Source organism: Hibiscus syriacus, unplaced genomic scaffold (genome assembly GCF_006381635.1).
Source record: "Hibiscus syriacus cultivar Baekdansim isolate YM2019G1 unplaced genomic scaffold, ASM638163v2 tig00110532_pilon, whole genome shotgun sequence".
Classification (NCBI taxonomy): Eukaryota; Viridiplantae; Streptophyta; class Magnoliopsida; order Malvales; family Malvaceae; genus Hibiscus; species Hibiscus syriacus.
Window position 1 is genome coordinate 546,775 of NW_024062771.1, and position 11,006 is coordinate 557,780.

At 36.3% G+C, this 11,006-nt stretch overlaps 1 pseudogene; it reads left to right on the top strand.

Moving 5' to 3' along the window:
* Positions 1-1,860: 1,860 nt before the first annotated feature.
* Positions 1,861-10,405, top strand: LOC120130262 (annotated as a pseudogene).
* The last annotated feature ends 601 nt before the right edge of the window (positions 10,406-11,006 follow it).

An 11,006-nucleotide genomic window follows, 5' to 3' on the forward strand; every position in this document is an offset into this window, starting at 1 on the left:
ACAAGTTACAACATGTAAGTTTAGAACTTTGGAGTAGGAAAACACTTAGAAAATTCCTTCCAAATTCGTTCTTTTCGGTGATAGAGAAAGGCAAGATTGTGTTCGGCTGATCAATACGGTTGTGCTTGCTGTTATGATCATTTATTGTTGTTTCTAGGGAGACCAACGCCTAATGTTACTCAAAGCACCGAGAAGAGGATAAATATGTCTTAAGATTGTTAGACAAAATGTTAATCCAAGATAAAATAATAATAATAATAATATATTATTATTATTTCGAATGAAGCAAAATAAATTAATAATTAAAGTGAAGAAATGGAATTGTTTACTCGTATTTTGGCTTTAAATCATAAGAGTGGAGTCAAATAAACAAAAGAGGAAGTTTTGTTGTGGCCTATATTAATAGTTTCCTTAAGACAAATTCATCCTATCCTCGATTGTATGAGTAACGTTGGACGTTGGTCTCCCAGGATACAACAACAAACTATCACAACAGCAAGCACAACCATAGTAAAAAGTCGAACACAATCTTGCATTTCTCTATCACCAGAAAGAACGAATTTGGAAGAAATTTTCTATGTGTTTTCCTATTCCAAAGTTCTAAACTTACATGTTGTAACTTGTGTCATATGTCTCAGATTTGAGACTTAACTACCTATATATAGAGGAGAGGAAATTAATCAGAAGGCTATAACCTTGTGATAAAGAGTTAAAACCATTTAATGAAGAGATTTGTAGAAAAGCTAATGACAAAGACAATGAGGAAAATGTTTCTATCACCATCTTGTGCAACATTTATCATAAGGATGTGTTTGTATAGCCCATACAGAAAAGTTACATCCATTTGAACCATTTGTTTGCAAAACCTAAACCCTTCAATTACTAACTTGAATGCCTAGAACAAGCCATCAAAAACTTTCTTTCATGGAATCATTTTTCCAGTTTTTATGGTCGTAAGATGAGAATAAGACCATACAATAGTTCCAGGGATGAAAAATTCATTGCATGCAACAAATGTGGTAGCTTATTATATTATTGATCCCAATCACTGTACTATGGTTTCATTGCTTTCTTTTTCACCATCCATAACTTGTAGCAAGACGAAATATAACGTAATGTATTTCGATTTTATGCCACTATCACTGAAACTGGGATCCTTGGATTTTTCTCTACTAAAAGCTTGACATACGAGCATATGACATCAGAATCTAAGTGTTTGTGGTCTTGTATCAATGAGCTTAATATATAGGTGTGCTGGCCGTGAAACCTTGTCACTTCCCATAACATCTTTCGTTACAAGTATGAAACATGTATCCTTCATTTACAGTCGACATTATGGTTTATACACTGATAAAATATGTCTTTTGATCAAACTCTACCACATAGAACTCTATATATGCTTTGGTATAGAACTCATTGATTGCTAGTTGGGCATCTTTTTTAGTTTCAAACTTGGACCTAATTGTCAACTCTGTTGATTTGAAGTCGGAGGTACCCTAGTGGGTTACACATATATCCAACATATCAGGAATCTCTAGATTTCTCATGGCATTGTAGTTAATGTCATACATTGCAACTGGATGATGATAGTGAGGTTTTTGGGGTTAAGGTATTTAGGGTTTAAGGGTGAATGGGTCCAACCCCTAGGAGCATTTTTTAATGCATGACCCCATGAAATTGTTGCCTCCCAAACATCACCATCAATATCAATACATTTTCTATCTGAAGTAGCCTCGACGATATCAAAATCATCAATAATTAGTGTGTCATCATCTACCATCATTGGAGCGAAAGTTTGTTCATCATCGCTAAACTCAGCAAGGTTTTCACTGAATAGCCAAAAAAAGTTATCATCTATTGATGGCCCTGCTTCTTCAGTGGCAAGTGCAACTATTTATAAAGTATGAAGGTCTACAATATTTTTCATTTTAGAGTATATCTTGATCATTTGATGATTGGATGATTGATGCAGTCCAACCATCACAGAAACATCATCATCATCCTCAAGCCGGATTGCTCCATATGTGAGTGAAGTCTCTGAAATTATGTGTCGATAACTCAAACATGAAATATAAACTCTAATTTTTCTTTCAATTTTCTGCTTCATTTTGTGATGAGATACATCTACGAGGAACATCTTGTTTATGAACCTCTGTGACGTAAATACAACACAATCATTTTTTTGTATAATTTGGCCATTGGAATGGATAACTGTGAAAAATTTATTAGCCATTGTTTGTGAAATTTTTCTGTTGGTTTAATGAAGTTGTAAAAAGTTGAAGTTTTATGAAGATTCACATAACATAAGCCAATTTAAAAGAAAAATAAACTATCATCAATGATCATTTAATGCAAAATGATAGAAACGTTTCAGTGATATATCAGACCATTGAATGATGTTTTTGACTTATTTCCCTTTAATGAAAAACATCATTTTCTCATAGACCATTTAATACACAATGAAAAAATCTTTTCAGTTCCCAATCATTTTATTTCAGAAACTTTTCAGTGATATATCACTTCATTTCAGTGAAATATCAAACAATTGAATGATGTCTTTGACTTGTTTCCCTTTAATGAAAAACTTCATTTTCTCATAGACCATTTAGTACACAATGACAAACAACTTTTCAATGTCCAATCACTTTATTTTAGAAACTTTTCAATGATGTATTACTTCATTTCATTGATATATCAGACAATTGAATGATGTTTTTAACCATATTTAATAATTCATCATATCATAATTCACCATTACTTTTCATTGTTCAAGTTCATATTTCAAAAAAAATCATGGCAACATTTTATCGTGAGGGAAAATCTTTCACCATCTCCTTCAAGGGAGACATTAAACTTTTTTGACTAGATATCGAAAATTTCAAAAAATGTTGGAGCTACTGAAGATTCAACATTTTCTTTACTACAGTTTAGGTTTCCAATCTCTTTGGTTCTATAACATTCATCAATGGGTTATTTGAACAATGATGTTGCAGTTCGAATAATGATTGACACATACATTACCAATTCGGTGAGCAACGTTGACTTATTTGTCGAGTATGACAAGCAAGTCGTAACTCTTTCCACATCAAGAACAAAATCTCCTAAAGTATCTGACAATATAAAAGCTGAACTTCAAGAACTTGAACTATTTATATGTATAGAAGAAAACATGAGAAAGAATGGAGGATTGAAGATTTTAACTTAACATCTGACGAGTCAATCGACTATGAAGACTAAGATGTGTGGGTAACTTAATGCTTCTATTGAATTGTAATGTAATGTAAGAGTTAATGTTTCTAATTAATGTAGGTGTAATGTTTCTAATGTGTGGGTAACTTAATGCTTTGTATTTAATAAAAATTATAAATATGACCGTTGGAACTTGTCACCTCAACATGACGAGTTTCATGATTTTCCCCCAATATGTTTTCAAAATAAAAAAAATATTTTAATAGAACTCGTTACGTCAACATGACTAGTTCCTTGAGAAATATAAAAATATTGGACCCAATGTTTGGGTCCAATAAAATATATTTTCTTGTGGAACTTGTCATGTCAATGTGACTAGTTCCACGAACACTATAACATTTGTCGTAGATTCCTAAATAATGTTTTCTTAACAGTATATGGCTAATATTTTAGCCTGTTTGCCCAATGGGCCAAAAAACCCCATCAACTATGATGCGATGATAATAAATTGGGTAAAGTACAAGTTTAACACACCAATTATTACTTTTGTTCCGTTTTGATCACTTAAATATTATTTTTTAAAATTATATCAAACGTTACATTTTGATCATTTGTCATTAAAAATTTAACATAAATACAGATGTGACATTTTAAAAAAAATTCAATAATGATGTAATATTATCTTATGATGGCATGTCAACATCACCGTTAAATTATTAACAGTGAACAACTAAATTGAAATTAAAATGTAAGATTATGTATAATTTTGAAACAAAAAATAATTTAGTGACTAAAACTCAGCAATAGAATTTACCCTAAGAAATTAGGAAGTCAACTATGAAAAAAACATCTTTTGTAGAGCTTCTAGTATGGGGCTGATAATGTGTCTACATAGGTCAGCATTTCCGATGGATCTCTCCACGGCCCAACACTGCCCTTTAAACCCCCGACGGCCTCAAAGCCCTAAAAATATCCCAATATCTATTTTCGATTCGACAGCAACCAAAAACCCTAAACCTATTAAAACCAAATTTCCCCTCCAAAGTCTCTATTTTTTTTTATCACTGCAGGGGGGGGAAAAGGAAAAGAGATATTGGAAGTGGAAAGAGAGCAAGCAGAAACGGGGAAAAGCGTGATGTGCGTATTAACAGACCCGGAAGGAGTCACTCTGGGAGGCACCATGTACCTTCCCCTGAACGTCGGTCCTCTCAGGTTCAACAAATTGTCAATACGCTTCTAGAAAATGTAACCTTTTATTTTTCTTGTTCTGTTTCATTGCATTATATTTTATTTTTGATTGAATTGTTCAAAACCTTTATGCTCATTTTACTTCCAAATGTGATTTAGTTTTTCATGATAATAAAATGCTTTTAGAACTGATAGAAGTGAGAAACTTTGCTATATGGGTTTCTTCAGGAGGAGAAACTACCGTATGCATTTTATATATCTAATCAAGAGCTTCTTGTGCCACTTGGAAATTACTTGGAGAAAAATAAAGGTCAGTTGGGGAACTGATGACAGTGAATTATGTGACAGTTCTACTTCTATTACTTTGACTCTTTAGACTTTTACATTTCTCAATGTGCTTTACCTTTTATTGGCTGATTAATTTGGATCAACAAATTTTCAGTTTCCATGGAGAAAACACTATCCATAGTTTATCAACCTCAGGCAGTTTTCAGGATTTGTCCAATTAATCGGTGTTCAGCTACAATTGTTAGTATGGAATTGATCTATTTTTAGTATAAAAACCTTAACTGCGTTAATGTTGAAATCATTACTTCATTCTCCATTCTTCATGAAAGAAACAAATTGCATGTTGCATCTTGCATGGCCTTTTGATGTGATGATATTTTTAAACATTTTAAAGGAATTAATTTTTTTCAGGTTCAGGCTCAGCTAATTATACTGTCAAAAAAAAAACTTACATTAATATATTCATATTTTTTTTCTTTATATCGATCAATTAGGTGTAAAATGTTTACTAGCATCCCTTCAGAACAATTGGATTGTTTATCCTAAATCTTTATTGTTGTTTTGTCACAATAGGTCATACTGAAGCACTACTTTCTGTTGCCTTTAGTCCTGATGGAAGACAGCTGGCAAGTGGCTCAGGGGATACCAATGTCTGACGGTGGGACCTAAATACTCAGACGCCAATGTTTACATGCACAGGTTAGAAAATTTGTATACTTGCTGTTTTCTTGAGCAGTTTGACTGAGAAACTGTTTGATCAGCATACAAGTATTTAAGCATACAAATGGACTGAGAGAAAAGAGAGGCAATGTCACATTTAATTCATGCTATTGTAATTCTTTGCATCCATTGCTTTTTCTTTTATGTGAATCATTTGTCTTCTGATTTTTTTCCAGGACACAAAAATTGGGTTCTTTGTATCGCATGGTCACCTGATGGGAAACATCTTGTCAGTGGAAGCAAGGCTGGAGAACTACTATGTTGAGACCCACAAACAGGAAAGCCTACCAGCAATCCGCTGACTGTAAAGCCTTTATTCTTGAATAATTATTTTTAATAATTCAGCATAGTTTCTCGGCCTCTTTTAAACTGAAACTGTCTCATTTATTGGTAAAAAGCAATGTATACTTTCTTTTCAGTCAATTGCCTTCTTCATATACTTGGATTCTGTTATAGGGCCACAAGAAATGGATCACCGGTATCTCATGGGAACCTGTCCATCTAAATGCTCCATGCCGTCGACTTGTAATTGCTAGCAAAGATGGTGATGCCCGCATATGGGATATTTCCTTAAAGAAATGTGTTATTTGTCTCAGTGGCCACATGCTTGCTGTAACTTGTGTGAAATGGGGTGGAGATGGAGTCATATATACAGGGTACAATTTTGTTCTGTTTCTCTGATTCTGATCAAATTTTTTATTGGCATATCACACTGTTCCATGAAAGTGCAGGCTCTATTTTCCTTAGAAATGACAGAAATAATAAGCACTTTGTACTCGTCATCTCTTCTATTAACAGTTTGTTTTTAAACTTTAACTGCTTAGTACTAATGATCTCCTTTTGCCAAACTGGCTGAAGACCCCAAATAATATCTAGTGAGAGAAGTTCCCGCTTCTCTCTAGGGCCCAGGTGTTTTTAAATTTAAAAGTGTTGTCTCATTCGTCTGTTGCCTGCTGGCCGCTGCCGCCGTCTGCCTCAGCCGTCCGCCGCCACACTCTGACCACCGTTTGACGCCGCTTTTTCCTAGGATGGTCGTCTGCTCACGGTGAATACAGATCTGGACTTGCATTTGCGAAAAACGCTGTCTTTAGTCGCAGATCTACACTCGCCCTCTGCAGATTTTCGAAGCCTCCAACCGTCCGAGTTCGCCTCCGCCACTCAACCCAGCGCAGTGCCTAAACGTGACCTAATCCCGTCTTCTCTTGTGTCGAGCAGTGGTGTACAGCTGAGTATTCACCATGGAACCCCAACCCACGTCTCAACCCAGCCAACTTCGAGGGTTTGACTCAGCTGGTGCGGTGGCTGCTTCCTCCGTGAGGCCTCCTATTGTTCCTCCTTCTTCGTCTAGGAGTTCTCATCTCCCGCTTGAACCAGACTGCCGTGTTGCAGCTGGTGATTTCCCCCTGGAGTCTGCCAAGGAATTAGAAGCGAAAGTGAAGGCTCTTAAAGCATTAGTGGCAGAGTTGAATAAGCGGGTTAATGATTTAAAAATGAAGGAAAATGCAGTTCCACGTGGCAGTCTTCTCAAGAAATCTGGATCCGCTGGTGCAGCCTCTTCATCTTACTCCGGTAAGGACAATCGTAAAATTGAGAATGAAAAGGAGAGGACAAGGTTACGGAAACCTCAAAGAAGAGTTTTTACCAGACGCTTGTTGGCCGGATTGAGACAGTTTGGTAACTTCTCTATTCCACCGAATGCTGCTAAGAACGATGTTTTGGCAGCCTTGGCACGTGAGGCGGGTTGGATAGTTGAGTCCGACGGCACCACTTACAGACACTCTCCTTCAACCCAAAATCAACAAAATTCGGGATCAGTTTCGGCGAGGTCGGGTGAAAGTCCACTATCATCCAGTCCTTTGAAGAAATGCTCACAAGAAGGGAAACATAGGAACGGAAAGCTGTCTTTTGTTCACGCAACACCAACGCTTCCAGTCGCTAATGTTGATCATGGTGGTGCCAAGGAGATCTATTCGAAAGGGTATTCCGATGCAAAATTTTCCGAAGTGGTGGGAAGAAGAAGAAATGGGTTTTATAATCGGTCGAAAGAAGGCCAACCAGATTTTCGCAATGGGTCTAGAAAGGATTGTTACACGATTTTTATCGAAAACCTTCCAGAGAAGATCCATTGGAAGAAACTTGGATCCATATTTGGCTCACATGGTCAAGTTATTGATGCCTTCATTCCCAAAAAAAGAAACTCGAATGGGGTTCGTTTTGGGTTTATTCGCTTTGCTACAATTGAAGAAGCAAGGACATCGATTTCTAAGATGAATGGTTATCGTATTTACGGCAACAAAATTAGAGTCTCTTTGGCTAAACATAAACCCCGACAGTCTTACTGGCGAAAGTCCTCGAAAGTTGTTCATAGTAAGTCGGGGCTGGAAGTTTTTCCGACGATTAAACACTGTGAAGTTGAGGGTGTTGTGGACGCAGATAAACTTCATGTGTTGTCTAACTGTCTTGTGGGGTGGTGCAAGAACTTTATCAAGATTGGTAATCTTGCTAACCAAATACAAGCCAAAGGACTAGCGGGTTTCACGCTTATGAGAGCTGCTGGAAATGTAGTTCTAATGGTTTTTGAAGATTCTAATTCGTTGAGATGCGTGAAGGATGAAAAGTTAGAAACTCTTGCAGAATGGTTTTCCAGAGTGGAAACTTGGTCTGAGAGCCTTGTGGTGGAGAGCCGGCGCGTTTGGCTAGTTTGCGAAGGTATTCCTTTTCACGCTTGGAATTGGGATACTTTCAAAAACATAGCTACTAAGTGGGGGAAGTTAATAGCAATCGATAACAGTTGTGAGTTCCCTTCGTCTTTTGATCGGGCTAAAATCCAAATACTCACAAACGCTCAAGTGAGAATTAATGAGTTGTTGGAGTTGAAGGTCAGGGATCATTTATTCAAAATCTTGGTGCATGAAGTTGATCCTTCCTTCAAACCTAATTCTTGGGTTCCTGAAGATTGCGATATTTCTTTAGAACTTGATCCTCCAATTGGGTTGTGATTGTTCGGCTGCTGTATTCAGAGGCGTTTTTAAGTTTGTGGTTGTAATTGTTGGTTTTTTTGTTATGTTATCTTACATCTTGAGGTGATTTAGGGGCTTTTTGGTTGACGATGTAAGATTTCTAGGTGATATGGGTTGTATTGGTGTTTATTCCCGCATGTGGGTTTGGTGTTACCTCATGTACTTAGTATTATATTTAATAAAATATGAGGCACTCTTTTCTCCCTTCCTTGTTCTTCAACATACTTCTAAATATGTGGAAGAATACGAAGGGAGTTTTTAATGAGACCTCCAACTTCTATCAAAAAAAAAAAGTATGGGAAACTTCACAAGGGAAGCTGATTCGTGAATTGAAGGTGATTGCATTTTCTAGAAAATCTCTTTGTCATTGTGTGTACACATTAAACGGCTCTGTTGCATGTTTATGCATCAATTGTTACTGTATATGCTCTGAATTTTTATATTACAGACATTCATTTGTTTATGCTACTTGTTTTAGGGTCATGGGCATTGGGTTAACTCACTTGCACTGAGCACAGAATATGTTCTTCGCACTGGAGCTTTTGATCATACTGGTAAACAATATTCGTCTCCATAAGAAATGAAGAAGGTAGTGCTATCATTTCTTCTATCACTGAAACACATCTTTTTAAGTCTGCTGCTGCTCTATATCTCCATACAACAACAGTTTTCCATTCTTTTCCATGGATATATTCAAGGTTCCTACTCTGCCTCTCTTCTGTAGAAAAGTAATTAAATTTCCTTGTATAATTTAGGTTGCTCTAGAAAGGTACAACAAAATGAAAGGCAATGCCCCTGAGAGACTGGTCATCAACTGGTACAATGTATACTGCTGCAACTCTGTATGATTGCAATCCCAGTTGTTGGTTTCCTCATTCTTAAAATTAACTTTGTTATATGTTTTGTTTGTCATTTGCAGCTTGTAAACCATGTTTATTTCTCACCTGATGGGTTATGGGTGGCTAGTTCATCATTTGATAAGTCGGTCAAGCTATGGAATGGAGCTACCGGAGAATTTGTTGCTGCATTCCGAGGTCATGTTAGGCCTGTATATCAAATAAGGTTTGAGCTATTTCTATAGTTTATTTCCATGTCAGTTTTCTGTTGTTTCTTAGGATTAATAATTATCTTGCATTTTGCCCTTCAGTTGGTCTGCAGATAGTAGGCTTCTTTTAAGTGGAAGCAAAGACTCCACCTTGAAGGTCAGTCATAGGAACTTTTTATCTTCTTCCCCCTTATTCAGTATTCAAAGATCCTGAGGAATTGTCGAGACTAATCATTGGGCATTCTTTTATAAACACACATATACTCTAGTTTTGATGTGCTGTAAAAATGAACCAAATTGAAGTTAGATTTTGTTTGTACTTTCTGACTCAGTTAAGTGTTATGGTTCTGCCATGGCCTCATTGTATCATTATCCTTCTCTTGTTCGGCCTCTGCTACATATCTGTCCTTCCTGCCAAATTCTCCCTTAGATTCCTTCCCCCTGTGCCTGCCAACCCCCGTCTTTGGTACTCCCCTAAAAGTCCTGATTCTTTAGTTGAATGCTCTAATGTTTTTTTAACAAGCTTGGTATTATTGTTATAAGGTTTGGGATATTCGAACAAAAATGTTGAAACAAGACCTTCCGGGCCATGCAGATGAGGTAAGCTCTCCATGCTACTAGTAATAGCGAAGTCAAAGAATCATTGATATTGGTTTGCTGATGTACTTGTGGCTGATCTTCATTCTCATTCGGACAGATTTTTGCCGTTGATTGGAGTCCAGATGGTAAGAAAGTTACCTCTGGAGGTAAGGATTGGGTGTTGAAGTTGTTGATGGGCTAGAAGGCAACAAATCAATGTGGGGCCACATGGTTGAAATATAACAATTATCTTATAAGATCAGTGATGTGTGCAACAGCAATGAACCAATAACTACAGAATTAACTCAGATTGATTGGTACAAACTTCATTGTGTGACATTGAACAACAGCCATTGATCATTGCTTTCTGGATTGTTTGGTGTATATTATATATACTAGCCTTACGAGACATTGCAACTGCTGTAATATCCTTTTAGAAGTGTAATGCAAATTATATATATATATATATATAGAGAGAGAGAGAGAGAGGGGGGAGGGAGAGAGAGAGAGAGAGAGAGAGTCGGGGCAATGTTCTAACAAAGCTGCCATTCTTTTTGGTCAAGACAAGCCGATGTTGCATTTAATACGTAAGAGGGACGAGTATAAATAATATTCACGGTGTGCCTGAGACATGTCAAATGATGTATACTTTTGCATAAGTGCATTTTTCCAAAGGGAGCAGTTGTATAAACACATGCATCATCACTAAGCAGAAGAGTGATTTAGTTTTCTTCAGGGAAAATTCACGTCACGTTACTTGTTTTCTTATTTGTATCATGGAAAAATTCCCGTAAAGTAAATCATTCAATATTTTCTTAGAATAACTACACAATTGATCACTTATGTTTGTGTTTTGTCTATTTATATTTATTGATTTCAAAAAATATAATATATGTTCATTTTTGTTTTTATTTAATTAAGATGTGGTCATCACTGGTTAAGTGCCATTAACAGATTAGGCGACATGGTAGTTAAAT